Genomic DNA, 21807 nt, shown 5'->3' on the forward strand with positions numbered 1-21807 from the left:
CTAGGTCACTTAAAATCACAAATAGCATAATTAGCATCGAGATCAGTAGCACATTTATTAAATAAACTGGAGCATATTCGAACCTTTGCCAAGTAACTCAACGTTTAGTACACATGTAGATGTTTTTGGTGCCAAGGGCACCCAATTAACAATCGTGCACATAGTCGCATAAATTTTGCACATTTTTTGATTCACATGCTCCTGTGCTTCACCATATTGGTCATTTAATCAATTGCTTCATAATTTTGTTTCCATTGTATCTATGTTCGTTATTTAACCAAAAACACCAAATCTTAGCATATTAATACCATTTCACATTAATGTCATATTTCATAAATTTCTCAAATATCCAATTTATTTAGTAATCTTCTTATGGCCATCCAAAATTTTCTTGAAACAATGTTAGTTAACAAGATATCTCATAATTAAGTATTCTTACCATAACATGTTATTTACTTGGTCTTACATAATTAAGCCGTGAATTTTTATACATACTTATCTTAATATGAATTTCATAATTATCACATAATTTTTGTTGTTTTTTTTAACATTTTAGCATAGGAAAAAGTAATAGTATCCAAGGGTATTTATCTCTTGGATGCTCTAAAACACAAAATTATGCTTCCATGAACTTGAACCCATCCCCAAATAATCTCAAAAATTCCATTTCTCATCATTTCCCCATTTAGCATTTACAAAAATAGAATCCAAAATTAGCACAGAATTTTCTAAGCTTTATCAAAGCAACTAACTTCAATTAATAAGCTAGGAGAGGAGGAAGTCACCATCAATTACCTTTTTAAAGCTTTCTTTCTCAAGTTTCAACTTCTCTCATTAAAATCAAATAACCCCTAGGCTTAAATGATGGAAATGCTGGTGGAATCCATGCTAAAAGGTTGATTTCTAAGTGATTTCAACAAAACTTAAGGTTGCATATTGAGATTCTTGAAAAATCTCAAAGAAAAAGCATGAAAAATGAAGAACAATGGTGAGAACACCATGGAGAAAGAGGTTGATCAGTAGTAGCTTGAAGGAGGCTGATGGGGGCTAATTTCTCTTCTTTCTTTCCTTTAAAAATCACACAAAGGGCCCCCAAATCCACATACCAAATTTCAAGTCCAAGTCAACAATTGAAGCCTACTTTCCTTATATCAAGATGCAAATGGTCCATAAATTTTTTTTGTTATGAAATATATCATTATGAAATATATCATCTAAGTAATGTTTCAATCATAAAATAATTGATAAATGACCAAATTACCCTTTTAAGGAAAAATTATTATTGTCCCTTTTTTTATTCTTTGTATGATTTCTTCTCAATAATAGGAAATTGCCAATTCCAAATCTCATACTTCACATATAATATTTAAAAAAATCCTTTAATGAAAAGAATTATGCTTTTACCCTAATTTCGGTTGGAAATAAAAAATTTACAATTTAATTCTTACACTTTTCAATCTTTCCAATTTAGTCCCAAAAGTGATTTTCATCACAAAAATACATATTCCAACTTATACTTATGCCAATTCATCACTAACAACTCATTTTTCCCATTTCAATCAAATTTACACTTTAGTCATCAAACTTTTCAAAATTTTTGATTTGGTCATTTCCTCACATTTTCACTTCTAAAATTCTTTTTATAAATTCGTATATCTAAAATCACTTATTTTCATAAAAATTCCTTTAACTAGTTCATTTTCCAAATTTTCTCGAAAGTTCACTATATCTACTACCGGAATAGTGCCAGATGTCAGATCGGGAATTTTGGAATGTTATAGTCTTAGTTGAGAAAAAAACTAAGATACATTTTCTTTTTAATGATAACTAATAAGGTAAAGTACACCATTAGTACTGAACTATGGGTAGGTTTTCGTTTTCGTCACTTAATTAAAAAAGTTACAATTTAATCATTGAACTATTCAAAAGTTTTTGTTTAAGTCACTAGGTTGTTAAATCAATGTTATATGGCTTTCTTTGTTCACACTAGTTGCACCAATTGGAAGCTCTCTTTTCCCTTCGCTTCTACAATTCAGTTTGTTTTTTTCATGAAACAACTTTAGACATCACGAATCTGGGAACCAAAATTCAAATGACTTTTTCTTTCTAATCTTGAACACTGACAGTTAGATCAACTTGGATCTAAGGTAATTTTTTCTACTCGTTGATCGGTATTGATGCATCGTACCGATCATCAAATTGTCACTTGGAGCTCATTGGAAAAACTTTTAAAAAATTAACAACCCAAGGACTTAAGTAAAAACTTTTGAATGTTTTAGTGACCAAAATGTAACTACACTTAATGGTTTCGTTTACCCTAACTAATATTATTATGATGCTTTTGTTTTTCATAATTTTATATAATCTTTAAATAAAACAACTAAAAACAACATATCCAAGACTTGAACACGTGTTTAATAAAATCTATATACAAGTTCTTTGCCATTCCATCTATAATTATTGTTGAATAAATTTTAAAAGAAAAATATATATTTTGCATAAAATATTTTCTTTCACCTATGTCATAAAGTACATAATCTAGTTAGTAATAAACTTAATAACAAATAGAAAAATAAAAGTCTATCTATGCTTTCAATCATTATAACTTTTATTACATTTAAAATTAAGTCTTTCTACTTTTAATCTTAAAATGTTAGTCCCTTTTATTCTTTTGATTTGATAATTGAAGTCCAATTGATAGCACTATTAAAAGGCTTTCTCTAAATTGGATTATGTGACATTTTTAAAATAAACAAATTGTGTTTAGGTTATCAATATTACACTTGTGAAAGGTCAAATAAGCAAAAGATATTGAATAAGAAGTTATAAAGTTTTCAAGTTTATCAGGGTTGCAAGGTTATTCGATATTGTTTTAGAGAAGCAAACTGAAAGTTGATGCTTTTTTTTGCTTTCATTGCTTCCACACAACTTTAATGTAACACCCCACACCCACTCTATCATTGGATTTAAGATTTGAGACGTCATATTAGTTGTCAAAGCAACTATGAACTCAATTCAACACTAAAAAGAAGAATTATATGAAAAAAAAATTAAGCTTAATCATGCACTTAATGAAGTAAATGAGTTTTAAAACTTCTAAAAGCATTATTAATTCAATTTTGGGTTCTAAGCTTATGAAAGTTCCCATGAATCACCGATAACAATTGAGAGACCAAAATGCAAAATAGCTAAAACAGTGGTATTGTTGTGACATGAATAATGTATGTCGCGGCACTTAAGACAATCAAATCTTGGTGTCACAACTTTAACAAAGGAACATCGCAACCTTAGAAGCAGTAACTTGATGTCACAACTTTAGTAGGGGAATGTCATGACCATGGAGACAATAGCTTGATGTCATGACTTCAATAGGGGAATGTTGCGATGATGGAGACAATTTTCTCAATATTGCATCATTTCTTACAAGCTTACCAAGCATTAGTTCCATTTGGCCTAAAGTGACCCAAAAACTCATCTCATCACATTATGAGCATTAAACATAATCTTTAAATACTATCATTGGCACATCTAAACATCTATAAGCATGTGATCACAAGTATTTACATGTTCATACAAGATACATCCTCCATACTCTTTCATTTGGCATGCAAGCAATATATCTCAATGACAAGAATAACATAACCAAAATGAGCAATCATATCATTTTATCACTAGATTAATTCATATACATACCACCTAACGTATATGGTCACATTCAAAATGCAAACACTTCCTACCATAAGTACCAAAGCAATAAGATGAACCTAAAGACCAACAGAATACACTAGGTACATGTCATTTGCTACAAGTATATTAAAAACTATACAAACTTTGTTGAGTTGAGAATTGAGTCACAAATGTTGTCAAAGACTTTGAGTCTTCGAGATCTAATGTTACCTATGCACGGAAATAAACAAAACCGTACGCTGAGCAATAGGGCTTAGTGGTGCTAACATGATTTAAAATAATAATCAATTATAAGTTTAGTTGAGAATTGAGCAAATCATTATGCTTATTACCATATCATATATCAATATTTAATTCATCTATCATTATATCTCAATTATATCCACATTATAGCATATCATAAGAACCATTTCACTTTCTCATTACATTCTCGAACTTACTGATTTGTTTTATAACCGTATCAGCCCTCAGGGTTCGTATTAACTGGATCACATGGTCTTTCGCATGCCATATTTTATTGCTCTAACATTAATATACAATTACACAATTCAATATCTAATGTTAATAAGAAAAGTACATGTTTCATAATCCATATTAACTGAACATAGACTTAAGAGGTATACATGGATTACCACATATCACACCAATATATCCAACACTCAATGCCTCATCGGTGTGTCCAAAGTATAATATGTGCTCCGCGCCTCATCAATATAAACCAAAGTATATATATATATATATATATATATATATATATATATATATATAAATGTGCCTAACACCTCATCAATACGCCCGAAGTATGATATGCACTTAACGCCTCATCGATATAAACCAAAGTAAAATCACATACACTAACTTATGGCATGCCAACTATACCCAACTCTATCTGAGATCGTTAATAAGGTATTCAATGTTTAAAACTTACATGTTCACATATCATTCTTTCATTGCATAATATTTTCATTATCAATTGCATACCAATGCCATGCTTTTATACACTATTTCATTTTACATCAAATTTCATATGTCATTTATTTCATACTCATATTTTTGCTTCAAAACACAATATGCATACAAACACATATACTTTCATCACAATGCAACATTTCACCATGGCATAAAATACTTACTAATCGTGAGACAAGTAACAATCTTTATCTTAGTCAAATTAGTACTTAATAGGCTATATATTGAATTCAAATTCATGAAAGCACAAACCAGAATAGGTTACTCATCTATGGCCTTCGCCTTTCCTTTATCTCAAGATGCCCAATGTGGTCTTTAGCTACGTACAATGAATTCAATAATGGAAATAATATTAGTTTCACACAAATACATGAAAACAAAACAATTTAACATAATTTTTATTTTATTAATTTTAGTCCCTATAATCCCTAATATCTGAAATGTAAGAGCCTGTTTTTAGTGAAATCGAAACAGATGTTTCGTGACCACAAATCCAAGCCTATAAGAAAAATTATTTTAATATTATTTCATGGTCTGAATTATGATAGAAATATCGTATGAAAATATTGTTAAGAAAATTTTATCAATTACATGTCTAATTAGATGGAAAGGACCAAATTTCATAACACGCAAAAGTTGAGTTCTAGTAGATATAGGTATCAAATAGCTATAGAATTCAAAATTTGAGGTCCTTATATGGAAAATAGACCATTAAGAGAAGTTAGTAGATAAATATGATGATTCATCCATAGAAAATTAAATAAAGAAAAGGACTAAATTGGAAAGTAAAAATAATTAAAGATGATAAGTAATAAAATAATGAAAATATCATGATATTATCATCTTTCCCAAATTATTTTACATGGAAACCCTAGTTAGAAGAGTTTTAAGGTAGCAAGCTTATTTGGCTCAAATAGGTGAGTATTCAAGTCCCGTTTTTAATGAATTTTATGTTTACGATATAGTAATAATTTAATCTAGCTATCTCGGGGATTAATTTGCAAAGTCATCAAGGTACTAGGGTTTTTCCATGGATGAATATGCATGAATTATGAAGTTTTATGGTATAAAATGAAAGGTTGTTGATAGATAATAAAGGAATTTTTTATGAAATTATGATTTAGGACTAAATTGAAAATATGTGGAATTTATGGAAAAATTCTAATTTTTGTGAAATATATGGACTATTTTTGCAATATGTAAAAATTGGTTAGGCTTGGAATAAGGATTAAATTGCATGAATTTCATTTTCTAAGCCTACGGATGAAATCAGAATTAATTAAAAGTATAGGGGCAAAATGGTAATTTTGCCTAATATGTGAATTGGATTTATTTGAATGTAAATTGTATTAAATTGATGTTAAATTCATTCATATAGATCCGGATAGATCCAATACAGAGTTAAATCAAGGAAAAGAGAAATAACTTTTGTGTGTACGAACATTGTTGAGGTAAGTTCGTGGAACTAAATTGAAAATTCATGTGTTAATGAATTGTATGTATGTGATTGTATTGTTGCTATGTATATGAAATTAATCTTATATCTGACAATGCCTAACAAGCATTAAGTCCCAATTGAATAAATGAAATTCGATAGATACAAGGTTCCCGTATTGGTTGTGGTCCTGCATATGTTGCGGACACACCACAGCTCAAAAGAGCGTCCAGTTATTAGCCCTCTCGAGCTTCCCATTATATGGTTCCTATGAGCTTCCCGTTAATAGCTCTTCGGAGCATCCCGATCGATTGTGATCCTACATGTGTTGTGGACACACCATAACTCTTATGAGCGTCTTGATATATGGTTCTTCGGAGCTTTTCGATTAAAGGCTCTTTGTGAGCTTCCCGATATTGGCTCGCTTGAACTTTCTGATATATGGCTATCCAAACTTATTGATTATGGCTCTTATGAGCTTCCCGTTATACAGCCCGAATACACTTCCTGTTACATGGCTCACATGAGCATCCTATTATATGGCTCGAGAGAGGGCTTTCCGTTTATGTACTCGTATGAGTATTCTTGAATATGAATTGACGGTTTATAGTTTTGTACACTTTATGTGTACTACCCTTGTATCCTTTAATATTTTAAATGATTCAACAAGTAAAGTTCCGATATGAGATGATATTAATTCAAGATGAATTAATATAAGAAATACTTGAAATAAAAAGATATGATATGTACATGTTCATGGACACTTGAAGTGATAAACACATGTATGTGAAAATTGAATATTGATGAGCTCATTCATGTTTCTTGTTATTTGTGTGAATTACATGACTAACATGTTTGATGAGGATATGTGTTTAGGCAAATGGCCAAATTGGCTTGAGCATGTTTATTTGCTTACTTTAAATGTAAATTAAATGGTAAGTTAATTTCCTGTTATACGAACTTTGTAATGACTCAAAGTTTACGGGTATCGAAAAAAGTATATTTTCGGGTCACTATTTTTGTAAAACGGATTCATAAATATTTATTATAAATATTTACGAAGTTAGTTGTGAGGTTAATTAGATTTTGGCTAGGTGAATTAGCTTGAATTAAGGTTAATTTAGTGAAAGGACTAGATTGAATATAGGGTAAAAGTTGAGTAATAGAATCAAGAAAAGTTGAAGGACTAAATTAGCAAATAAACCATAAGGGATATAAGAGACAAATGTATCGAAAATATTATTCCATGTGTATGTATAATATACATATATTTATACTTAATACTTAAGTATAATATAATAATTTATTAATATAATAATATAATAATATAATACAATAAAACATAAATAAACTAAAGTGAAAAAAACAAAAAAAAAAGAGAAATAAAGAAATGAAACAGAGAAAAATAGGGGAGAAAGAAAGAAAAGAAAGAAAAAAAGGAAATTAGGGATTTTAAGGTTTCAAGCTTAAGTGCTAACATTGAGCTGGAGACCTCAGCTAAGAAAGGAAAGGAAAAGGACAACGAGGATTAGCTCGGAAAATACGATTTGTATTTCTATAATCCGAAAACTAAAATTATTTGTTGTATTTATTATTATGTATGGTAAGTGAAATTGAGGTGATATATTGACATTGAATTGAATTATTTTGTGAAAGTATGTGTATGATTGAAAAGTGTATTGAATTGGAATGGATTGAAATTTTATATTGATTGGAAATTGAATTATGTATTGAAATACCCTATTAACAATGTCGGGCTAAGTCAGATATAGTTGGCATGCCATAGGATTGGAAGTGTTTAGGGATCCTTCAACTTCGAGTCGATGAGGCACTATGTGTCGTATTATTATTGCTTCAGATAAATCTGATGAGGTACTGAGTACCGTATTGTTTTACTTCGACATGGCCGATGAGGCATTGAGTGTTGTACTGTGTGTTTGGGTTGTATCCACGTATCCATCAGAGTTCGGTTCGTGTTAATAGGGATATATGAATAAAATGATCAAATGATTGACATTGAATGATATTGAATAAGAAATAAATATTGAAATTGAAATTGAAATTGAGAAATTTTTTGTGAAATGCTATTGAATAGCAATTGTGAGATTGAAACAGAGATATGATGATTGAAAGTGATATGGATGATGAGTTTTATGAAATTGATTATTTGCTGAATGATTTTTATTATGTATGATTATGTATATAAATATTATAAATTTTGCTTAATAAGTATTCGGATTATAGAAATACCACTGAGTGTATACTCAGGGTACAGTTTTATTTCTGTGTACAGGTTAGGTTAAAGTTCAATCATTGAATCAGCATCCAAAGCTGATCCCGAACTCAAAACACGTGGGTGAAGTATTTTTACTTTTGAAATTGGCATGTTCCTAGGTTGCCTTTTGATGTCATTTTGAGATGTGATTATTAATGGTGTATAAAATGATATTGGTTGATTTATATATATATAAATATATGTCTTATAATATAGCCATTTATATGGTTTAGTTTGAATTGGTTGAATGGTATTTAAATGAATTGATTAGATAACTTATGATAGATATTTATGAACATGCATGAGTTAGATCATTATAATGATAGTTCTGACATGTTTTAGATGTATTTAATTATGTTTTGGACTAGTTAAAAGATTAGATTTTGAGTTGCTTGTTGTTTAAGAATTGCAGGGTTGGTAAACTTGTTGTATAAGGCTCATTTTGAGTCCACACGGCCTGGCACACAGGCATGTGAGCCCTGTACATAGGAAAAATTTTGAAATTTCGTGAAAAATTCTTTGAGTTTCCTATTAAGTCCTGATTCATTTTAAATATTTATATTGGGCCTTGAGAGCCTATAAAAGGGACAATATAATTAATTTATGATGTGTTTGCTATTTTACTTGTTTATTGTTCATAACTGATCTAAATAGTCCAGTAATGCCTCGTAACTCTGTTCTGGCGACGGAATACGGTTAGGGGGTGTTTCAAACTTACTAAGCATTAAATTTTTACTATGTTTTATTTCCTCTGTTTTATAATACTTCGGAAGCTCGTTGGGTTGAAAGTTTGGTGAAAATATCTCACACTATCCATCAGCTCGTTTCAGTATAAAAAGTAAATTAAATTTTAAGTTAAAATGACATATATAGGCTAAAAGTGGTTAAGAATGGCATGTATGTGTTTGGTTGAAATTTAGCCATTGGTATGGCTTGTAATTGGTATGTTTTGATATGTAAAAAGTAGTCTTAATATGTTGGTGTGTGTTTGAAATGGATAAATGATGGAAATTATATAGGTATTTTGAGATTTGGTTTGAAATAATATATAAATTTGGTAAAATATGTCTATATGTATGTATGGTTATTTTTGTAAGTTTGAACAATTGAACATATGACTTGATATGTCATGTATAAGACTTCATTTTGGTTTGATTTGGATGTATTGTAGTGGCTTGAGTATATGTTAAAGTGTTGATGAAGGAGAAATACAAATTGGGTGAGAAATAAGGCTTGGAAATGGCCTTATTTTGTCCACAAGGGTAGAGACACGGGCGTATGTGACACATGACCTAGCATATGGGCATGTGTTTTAGCTGTGTGTCCCCTGCATTCTTTAAATTTCAAAATAGAATGCTCAGAATTGACCACACGGCCTAGCATACGGGCGTGTGGCTTGGCCATGTGACCCATCACCTATACATGGCCTAGCACATGGGCGTGTGACTTGGCCGTGTGACCCAAGTCAGAGAGTTACACGGGTATGGACACGGGCTGGACACGGCCGTGTTTCCCTATTTTGAATACCCACACGACCTAAGACACGGGCGTGACTCTTAGCTGTGTGAGGCACACAACCTGACCACATAGGCGTGTGTCCCCTTCACCTTGGAAAAATTTTGAAATTTTGCGAAAACTTTTCTGAGTACCCGGTTTACTCCCTACTTGTTTCTGATTTGTATTTTGGACCTTGAGGGTTCATATAATGGACTTTATTAATAATTTCTTATATGAATGTTAAGAAATATTAATTTTCTTATTTGATCTATATATTTTGGTAATGCTCTATAACCTTATTTTGGCAACGGTTATGGGTTAGAGGTGGTACATTTATTGGTATTAGAGCTACGATTTAGTCGATTCTTGGACTAACGTAGTACGTACGAGTCTAGCTATACATGTCATTATATAACCTGTGATAGTGTGATATCTCTTGACCATTTTAAACATGTTTTTCATATAGTAATGTAGTCCAACCGAGATGAATTTGAAGAAGCTGACAGCAATGCTCAAGCTTCAGTTCAAATAGCAGCACCTAATGGTATAAGGCCCATATTTGACGGCCGAGGAGGAAAGGCAAAAGAAATGAATGAATGGTTTACTGAATATGTAAGAACAATTCTGGCTGTACAACAACCTCTACCCACTCCTATCTCTCAATCGATTCCTGATATACCACAAGGTACAGAACTTGTTAGAACTAGCAAGCCTTCTGTAGATAAAATCTGTAAATATGGGGTAGAATAATTTAGAGCTACCGTTGAAGACGGTCCAGAAAGGGCTAAACTCTGGCTAAAAAACACTATCAGGTTCTAGATGAATTATCTTGCACATCGGCCGAATGTTTGAAATGTGTTGTATCTCTATCAAAAGATTCGGCTTATCAATGGTAGAATACATTGATATCTGTTATACCAAAAGAGAGAGTTACATGGGAATTTTTTCAAACTGAGTTCAAAAAGAAATATATCAGTCAGAGATTCCTCGATCAAAAAAGGAAGGAATTTTTAGAGGTTAAACAGGGGAATATGATAGTATCTGAATATGAAAGAGAATTTTTCAGACTGAGTAAATATGCCAGAGAATGTATCCCGACTAAAATTGTCATGTGTAAACGATTTGAAGAGGGATTAAACGAAAACATAAAGTTATTAGTTGGAATTCTCAAATTAAAAGAATTTTTTGTGCTGGTTGACCGAGCTCATTAAGCTGAATAGCTTAGTAAAGAGAAAAAGCAAGCCGAGATGGAAGCTAGAACTTCAAGTAAAAGATTTATGGGGAAACCATATTAGTCGGTTTCAAAGAAATCAAAAATATATCATGACCGTTCAATTACCTCTGCAGGGTATTCTAGGAGAGACAGAGGTATTCAACGCTCCAATCCGAGATCTCAAGGTACATCTGTAGCAAGTGTAGGTAGTATTGGAAATCCCAAACCCAGATGCAAACATTATAATAAACTACATTTTGGTGAGTGTCGCATGAGAAGCGGAGCATGTTTTAGATGTGGTTCCTTTAATCACTATCTTAAAGACTACCCGAAAAAGCTTGAGAAAGATACCATACAGACTTCAAGGCTGAGTAACCCTGCCCCAAGAAATAGACCACCTCATAATCTCGGTAATATAAGCGGTATCCAAGGTAAGACAAAAGATTCAATCTTGAAATCTGAAGCACGAGCACCAACCAGAACATATGTTATTCGTGCACATGAGGATGCCTCTACACCCGACGTTATTACTGGTACTTTTTCTCTTCTTGATACCGATATAATTGCTTTAATTGATCCTAGTTTGACACATTCATATATTTGCACGAACTTAGTGAATAATAAAAATTTACCTGGTGAGTCCGCTGAATTTGTGGTTAAAGTATCGAACGCCTTGGGCCAGCATGTAATAGTGGATAAAATTTGTAAGAATTGCTCGTTAATGATACCGGGTTTCTGTTTCTCAGCTAATTTGATGTTATTGTCATTTGATGAATTTGATGTGATTCTGGGTATAGACTGGTTAACTCAACATGATGCCGTGGTAAATTGTAAACAGAAGCATATTGTGTTAAAATGTCAAAACGGTGAATTACTCTATATTAAATCTGATAAATTGGATGGCTTGTCTAATGTGATATCAGCCATGTCAGTATAGAAATATGTTAGAAAAGGGTATAATGCTTACCTTGCTTATGTGTTCGATACTAAAGTGTCTAAATCAAAAATTAAATATGTGCTAATGGTTTGTGAGTATCCTGATGTATTTCCAGAGAAGTTACCCGGATTACAGCCTGTCAGAGAAGTAGAATTTTCTATAGATCTTGTACCGGGAACAACACCAATATTTATAGCACCATACAAAATGGCTCCTACTGAATTAAAGGAGTTGAAAGCATAGTTGCAAGAACTGACTGACAGAGGTTTTGCTCGACCTAGTTTTTCACCATGGGGTACACTGGTTTTGTTTGTCAAGAAAAAAGTTTGATCCTTGAGATTGTGCATTGATTACTGACAGCTCAAAAAAGTCACAATCAAGAATAAGTATCCACTGCCTCGCATTGATGACTTGTTTGACTAGTTGAAAGGTGCTACAGTATTTTCAAAGATAAATCTTCATTTTGGTTACTATCAGTTACGAGTGAACGACTCAGATGTACCAAAAATAGCCTTCAGAACCAAGCACGGGGATTATGAATTCCTTGTAATACTGTTTGGCTTAACTAATGCACCTGCGGTATTTATGGATTTAATGAATAGAATTTTTAGACCGTATCTGAATAGATTTATGGTGGTATTTATTGATGACATCGTGGTATATTCTCAAGATGAAACCGAGCATGCTAATTATTTGAGAATTATTTTGCAAACCCCATGTAAGAAACAACTGTATGCTAAATTTAGAAAATGTGAATTTTGGCTTCAGGAAGTTGGTTTTGTTGGACATATAGTGTCTGCTGAAGGCATTAGAGTGGATTCAAATATAATTTCAGCTATTGTTAATTGGAAACCACCGAGAAATTTATCTGAAGTTAGAAGATTTATCAGATTAGCTGGTTACTATTGGAGGTTCGTGAAAGGGTTCTCGATGATAGCTTCGTCGATGACATGACTATTTCAAAAAGATGTGAAATTTGAATGGTCTTATAAATGTCAGAAAAGTTTTGATAAGTTGAAAGCCCATTGACTGAAGCACCAGTTCTGGTTCAACCTGAATCAGGTATGGAATTTGTGATCTACAGTGATGCGTTGTTGAATGGTTTAGGCTGTGTTTTGATGCAAGAAGATAAAGTAATAGCTTATGCTTCTAGACAGCTTAAACCACATGAAAAGAATTACCCGATACATGATTTAGAATTGGCAGTTATTGCATTTGCACTGAAAATTTGGCGACACTACTTGTTCAGTGAAAAGTGTCATACATTCACTGATCACAAAAGTTTAAAGTATTTGATGTCATAGAAAGATTTGAATTTGAGATAGTGCAGGTGGCTTGAGCTCTTGAAAGATTATGATTTGGTAATTGATTATCATCCGGGAAAAGCAAATGTAGTTGTTGATGCTTTGAGTAGAAAATTTTTGTTTGCTTTACGAGCAATGAATACCTGATTGTCATTATCTGATAATGGTTCAATCTTGGTTGAGTTAAAAGCTAAGCCAACCTTTCTACAGAAGATTTGTGAAGTTTAGAAAAGTGATAAAGAGTTGCAAGTTAGGCAGATACAGTGTGAATCGAATTCTGATTAAGAATTTCAAATAGGACTTGATAATTGTTTGTTATTCAGAGGCAGAGTTTGTGTTCCAAAGAATTCGAAGCTTTTACAAAAAAATTTGTACGAAGCTCATAGTGGTACCATGTCTATTTATCCGGGGAATAATTAAATGTATAATGATTTGAAAAGGATGTATTGGTGGCTAGGAATGAAACGCGATATTTCTGAATTTGTTTCTAGATGTTTGATATGTCAGCAAGTTAAAGTTGAACACCAGGTACCTTTCGGATTATTACAGCTAGTGACAATACTGGAATGAAAATAGGAAAGAGTTACCATAGATTTTGTTGTCAGGGTTACCCCTATATCTGAAAAATAAAGATGCCATTTGTGTAATCATCGATCGTTGGACGAAGTCTGCACATTTTATCCCATTGATTTCTCCCTGACAGATTAGCAGAGTTGTATGTTTCAGAAATTCTCAGATTATATGGAGTGCAAGTCTCCATTATTTAAGATAGAGATCCACGGTTCACACCCAATTTTGGAACAAGTTGCAATAAGCTCTGGGTACGCAGTTACATTTTAGTACTGCATTCCATCCTCAAACTGATGGTCAGTCAGAGCGTGTGATTCAGATTTTTGAAGATATGTTCTGGTGCTATGTATTAGAATTTGAAGGCAATTTGGAAAAATATTTGTCGTTAGTTGAATTCGCATAAAATAATAGTTATTAGTCAAGTATAAAGATGACACTGTATGAAGCTTTGTATGATCGTAAGTGTAGAACCCTATTGTATTGGACTAAACTTAGAGAAAAAAAGATACATGGAGTTGATTTGATTCGTGAAACTGAAGAAAAAGTGAAAGTGATCAGAGATAGTTTGAAAGCAGCTTCTGATCATCAAAAATCCTATGTAGATCTTAAACGTAAAGAGATAGAATTTCAAGTTGGTGTAAAAGTATTTCTGAAAGTTTCACCTTGGAAGAAAGTTCTTTGGTTTGGCCGTAAAGGAAAACTGAGTCCACAATTTATCGGGCCATATGAGATCATTGAAAGAATCAGACCTGTTGCGTACCGATTAGCCCTACCGCCAGAGTTTGACAAAATTCATAATGTTTTTCATATGTCTATGTTATGATGGTATAGGCCGGATCCTTCACATATTATCACCCCGACAGAAGTTGAGATTCAACCTAACATGACTTATAGTGAGGAACTGATTAGAATACTGGCACGTGAGATGAAAGAACTGAGAAATAAAAAGGTGGCTTTAGTAAAATTTCTCTGGCAACAATATGGTATAGAAGAAGCTACTTGGGAACCTGAGGAACAATGAGAAAGCAATATTCGAACCTCATTGGTGGTAAGATTTTTGAAGAAAAAAATTCTTTAAGGGGGAAGAGTTGTAACAGCCCGTTTACAGTGAAATCGAAACAGTGGTTTCAGGACCACAAATTCAAGTCCATAAAATTTTATTTTAATATTATTTCATAGTCTACATTATGATAGAAATATCGTATAAAAATTTCGTTAAGAAAATTTTACCGATTACATGTCAATTAGATTGAAAAGACCAAATTGCATAAAATGCAAAAGTTGAGTTCTAGTAGCTATAGGTATCAAATAGTTATGGTATTTAAAATTTGAGGTCCTTATATGGCAAATAGACCATTAAGAGGAGTTAGTAGATAAGTATAATGATTCATCCATGGAAAATTAAATAAAAAAGACTAAATTCGAAAGTAAAAATAATTAGAGATGATAAGTAATAAAATAATGAAAATATCATCATATTATCATCTTTCCCAAATTATTTTACATGGAAACCCTAGTTAGAATAGTTTGAAGGTAGCAAGCTTATTTGACTCAATTAGCTGAGTATTCAAGTCCCGTTTTTAATGATTTTTATGTTTCCGAGATCGTAATAGTTTAATCTAGCTATCTTGGGGATTAATTTACAAATTTATCAAGGTATTAGGGTTTTTCCATGGATGAATACGCATGAATTATGAAGTTTTATGGTAGAAAATGAAAGGTTATTGATAGATAAACAACTTTTGTAAAGGAAATTTTGATGAAATTATGATTTAGGGACTAAATTGAAAATATGTGAAATTTATGGAAAAATTTTGATTTTTGTAAAATATATGGACTGTTATTATAATATGTAAAACTCAGTTCGGCTTGGAATAAGGATTAAATTGCATGAATTTCATTTTCCGAGCCGAGGGACAAAATCAGTATTAATTAAAAGTATAGGGGCAAATTAGTAATTTTGCCTAATATGTGAATTGGATTGAATTGAATGTAAATTGTATTAAATTGATGTTAAATTTATTTGTATAAATCCGGATAGATCCAATACGGAGTTAAATCGAGGAAAAAAGAAATAACTTTTGTGTGCACGAACATTGTCGAGGTAAATTTGTGTAACTAAATTGAGAATTCATATATGTTAATTGAATTGTATGTATGTGATTGTATTGTTGCTATGTATATGAAATTAATCTTATATCCAACAATGCTTGACAAACATTAAATCCTGATTGAATAAATGAAATTCGATAGATACAGGGTTCTTGTATTGGTTGTGGTCCTGCATATGTTGCAGACACACCACAGCTCGAAAGAGCATTTCATTATTAACCCTCTCGAGCTTCCTATTATATGGTTCCTGTGAGCTTTCCGTTAATAGCTCTTCGGAGCATCCCGATCGATTGTGATCTTGCATGTGTTGTGGACACACCGCAGCTCTTATGAGCGTCCTGATATATGGCTCTTCAGAGCTTCCCGAGTAGAGGCTCTTTGTGAGCTTCCTAATTAATGGCTCTTCGGACCTTCTCGATATTGACTCGCTTAAACTTTTTGATATATGGCTATCCATAGCTTCCTGATTATGGCTCTTATGAGCTTCCCATTATACAGCTGGATAAGCTTCCCGTTACATGGCTCACATATGCTTCCTATTATATGGCTCCAAAGAGAGCTTCTAGTTTATGTGCTCGTATGAGTATTCCTGAATATGAATTGACGGTTTATAGTTTTGTACACTTCATGTCTGCTACCCTTGTATCTATCGATATTTTAAATGATTCAACGGGCAAAGTTCCGATATGAGATGATATGAATTCAAGATGAATTAATATGAGAAATACTTGAAATACAAAGATATGATATGTACATGTTCATGGACACTTGAAGTGATAAATACATGCATGTGAAAATTGAATATTGATGAGCTCATTCATGTTTATTGGTATTTGTTTGAATTACATAACTAACATGCTTGATGAGGATATGTGTTTAGGCAAATGGCCAAATTGGATTGAGCATGTTTATTTGCTTACTTTAAATATGAATTAAATGGTAAGTTAATTTCCTGTTATATGAACTTACTAAGCATTAAATGCTTATTCTATTTTATTTCCTCCGTTTTATAGTACTTTAGAAGCTTATTGGGTTGAAAGTTTGGCAGAGATATCTCACACTATCCATCAGCTCATTTAAGTATAAAAAGTAAATTAAATTTTAGGTTATAATGACATGCATAGGGTAAAAGTGGTTAAGAATGGGATGTATGTGTTTAGTTGAAATTTAGCCATTGGTATTGCTTGTAATTGGTATGTTTTGATATGTAAAAAGTAGCCTTAATATGTTGATGTGTGGTTGAAATGGATAAATGATGGAAATCATATAGGTATGTTGAGATTTAGTTTGAAATTGTATAAATTTGGTAAGATATGCCTATATGTATGTATGGTTATTTTGGTAAGTTTGAATAACTGAACATATGAGTTGATATGTCATGTATAAGAATTTGTTTTGGTTTGATTTGGATGTATTTTATTTTCTTGAGTATATGTTAAAGTGTTGATGAAGGAGAAATACAAATTGGGTGAGAAATAAGGCTTCGAAATGGCCTTATTTTGTCCACACGGGTAGAGATATGGGCATGTGTGATACATGGCCTAGCACATGGGCATGTGTTTTGGTCGTGTGTCCCCTGTATTCTTTAAATTTCAAAACAAAATGCTCAAAATTGATCACACGGCCTGACACACGGGCGTATGGCTTGGCCGTGTGACCCCTGCACCTACACACGGCCTAGCACACGAGCTTGTGACTTGGCCGTGTGACCCAAGTCAGAAAGTTACACAGGTACGGACACGGGCTGGACACGGCTATTTTTTCCTATTTCGAATACCCACACGGTTTGAGACACGGGCGTGCCTCTTGCCTCACATGGCTTGACCACACAGGTGTGTGTCCCCTGCACCTTGGAAAAATTTTGAAATTTTACGAAAACTTTTCTGAGTACCTGGTTTAGTCCCAACTTGTTTCAGATTTGTATTTTAGAACTTGAGGGTTCATATAAGGGACTTTATTAATAATTTCTTATATGAATGTTAAGTAATATGAATTTTCTGTATTTTATCTATTTATTTCGGTATTGCTCTATAACCCTGTTCCGGTGATGGATATGGGTTAGGGGTGTTACATGAAATGATCTTATTTCTTCAAATTTAGTATTGAATCAAAATCTGATTTCATATTCTTTCATTAGGGACCTTGTACTTTTAATCCATAGCTTAATTTCTTAACAACTTTCCAATTTAGTCTCAATTGTCATATATATACTATATAGCTTAGTACAATTTCTAATCAAATCCTATGTAACACCTTTACTCGTGTCCAACACTGGGACAGCATACGAGGCATTACCAGACTTGAACATACACTACTATGTAAAATCGGGCCATAAAATTTCGTTCAAATTTAAAATTTATTCAAGAACATGCATATCGTCTCTTATATGGGCCTACGAGGCCCAAAACATACATCGAGGGCGGCTCGGGACTAAACTGTGAACTTTAGAAAAAATTTCTTAAAACAGGGTCACACGCCTGTGTGGACACAAGGACACGTCCATGTGCCCTTGACATGCCCATGTCTCCAGGCCGTGTAACTCTCTGTTTATGAAGTCTGCATAAATTTAATATTACACAGCCAAGTCACACGCCCGTGTGCTAGGCCGTGTGGCGAATTTAATTTTCGCATTTAAGGTACAAACTTCACACGGCCTGGGCACACGCCCATGTCCTAAAGCCGTGTCCTCCATACGGCTGAGACACACAGCTGTATCTCTACCCGTGTGTTTACTACCATGCAGACTGACTTGTAAAACTAGGGTACAGGGGACACACGGCCAGACTACACGCCCATGGGGCTGACCGTGTGTGAGACACATGCCCGTGTGTCTACCCTTGTGAACAACTTTGAGGCTATTTTCCAAGCCCTCTTGTCACCCTTAACAACCCCAACACACACTCACATGCCAATGGTGGTTGACATGGCATAAAAGGGTTACTTAGACATCCATAGCTTTAACTCATGCATGATAAATTCATATCAAGTTTTCCCAATTGGGACTCATTGACTTGTCAAGTTCATTCGATACATTTCTTACCTTTTTTAATATAGTGACCATACTAATCGGCATTATTTATCCATCAAGCATAAATTCCATATTTTATTAACCATTTGGCATACACCACAAAAGTAATAACACATCTCATGAATGTAACAATATTTAGGGATTTCAACCCAATAATCAATATGAGCCATATTTCATGGCCATATACAAAATGGAATAATATACTAAAAGAAGCCATAACCTTGGCTAACAAATATGACACATATAACAAAATACTAAGTCCCTTATACATACCATACTTAAATGTAGTAAACTAATTATACCTTAAAAGATTTGTTGATAGAGTGACTCAAGCTCTGACGTCCACGATCCCCAAGCTAGCTTGACGATGCTAAAAGAAAAGGGAAAGGAGAGAAGGGTAAACACAGGGCTTAGTAAGTTGCATGTAAATAATAAACAACGTAAGTCAAGATATTCATGGATTAAACATATTATCAATTATCACCACAATATCATACTACACACATGAACATAGTCAAAATTGATATTAAATATCATTAAACATCAAGCTTATCTTACTCCTTTCTACTCATGCTAAATTTCCCATCATGAATCGAGTTCAATACTCATGAGGTTTACGTACATACCTGTACCGTACATTCTTACTCATATCACTCCACTCCTTAACCCAACATCTTGAATGACCCGTTGAACCACCGAAATACTAAAGGACACTCGAGCTTTTCATACACCAATTAAAGTACCAATGCCATGTCCTCGACATGTTCTTACATGAATCCATATATCATCCCCGATGCCATGTCCTAGAAATAGTCTTACACTGGCACACATATCATCACCGATGCCATGTCCCAGACATGGTCTTACACTGGCACATATATCATCACCGATGCCATGTCCCAAACATGGTCTTACACAGGCGCACATATCATCGCCGATGCCATGTCCTAGACATGGTCTTACACTGGCACATATATCATCACCGATGCCCTGTCCCAGACATGGTCTTACACTAGCACACATATCATCGCCGATGCCATGTCCCAGACATGGTCTTGCACTGGCACATATATCATCACCGATGCCAGTCCCAGACATGGTCTTACACAACCACATTTAGCACGGTGTCACGACATCCAAGTACTAAGTTTCCTTTAGGTCACCCGGGCTTCTGAGACACGAGGCTATCACTAAACTTCCATTGGGTCATCACAAGTCAATTTTATTAAAGCATACATACATGTATCATATAATGTCAAATATTAAATATGTAATATTGGAGTTGTTGAATTACTTACACACAACTTACTTCGGTGCAAAATATGGCAAATTTGCGATTTAGTCCACAACCTTGCCTTTTCCTCGGTCATGGTCTATCCATCATCCCTCTTGATATATAATAGCACACTTAGCTTATTTAATACACGCATTATTCATTTCAGTCCAAAAATCACGATATGGAAATTTTACAATTTTGCCCCTAAAATTTTACAAAATTACAAAATTAACCATTGGCTCGTAAAATGAAAAGTACCCATTTTTCTCATTATTCAAGCCTAGCCGAATCATTTTCCTTCTTATACCAACTCACATTTTTCATTTATTCACACATTTACACATAGTTTCTACAATTTTTACAATTAGGTCTTTTTTATTAATTACACCAAAAACCACATAATAAAAGTTGTTTATCACACCTCAAACCTTCATATTCTTCCATTAGACATCAAAGCACAAGCATGTCCTTCATGGGTATGTTTTTGAACATGAACCCTAGCTCAAATTAAGGTAAAAATAGCTAAATCGAACTACGAGGATTTCAAAAATATAAAGAACATTAAAAACGGGGCTAGAATTCACTTACTTTGAGCTTGAAAGATGAAAGAAACCCTAGCTATGGCTTTTTGTGAAATTTGGCCAAGGAGGATGAAGATGGACACAAATTTTGACTATTTTTTCCTTTTAATTTTTTTATTAACAATGGACCAAAATGCCCTTCCATTATAACTTTGATATTTTATCCCTCCTATGTCCATTTTTGTCCATAATGACATATAATGGTCTAATTGCCAAATAAGGACTTCAAATTTCAAATCTCATCACAATTAATCCCTTAAATCAACTAGAACACATGTTTTTCACTTATTGCAATTTAGTCCTAATAACTCAATTGGCACCTTATCGATAAAATTTCTCATCGATATTTTCACACAGGCATGCATTATATCATGGACCTTGTAACATCCATAAAATAATTATTTTTATCTCAAATTTATGGTCTCAAAACCACTGTTCCGGCTAGGCCCTAATTCAGGATGTTACAATTCTCCCCCTTAAGGATTTTCATCAACGAAAATCTTATCGGTAAACAAGTGTGGGTATTGATTTCTCATGGCTTCCTCGGGCTCCCATGTAGCCTCCTCTAACCCATGCCTATGCCATAACACTTTTACTAAGGTGATTGTAACGTCCTCTAACCCTATACCGTCACTGAAACAGGGCTACGAGACATTACCAGTTAGTACAGTATAATACAAACATTAATTAAATATAAATGTTCACACTTATCATAATTTTAAGATATCGACCCTTTAATGGGCCCTCGCGGTCCAATATGAACAGTAAAATTAATTCGGGGCTAATTTAGAATCACTATGAATTTTTCTTAAAATTTCAAAATTTCTTCTTTATGAACAGTATCACACGCCCGCGTGGCCTAGGAGACACGCCCGTGTCCTCTACCCGTGGAGCTCTCTGACTTGTAGCTTACGAATAAATTG

Source organism: Gossypium arboreum, chromosome 2 (assembly GCF_025698485.1).
Source record: "Gossypium arboreum isolate Shixiya-1 chromosome 2, ASM2569848v2, whole genome shotgun sequence".
Lineage (NCBI taxonomy): Eukaryota > Viridiplantae > Streptophyta > Magnoliopsida > Malvales > Malvaceae > Gossypium > Gossypium arboreum.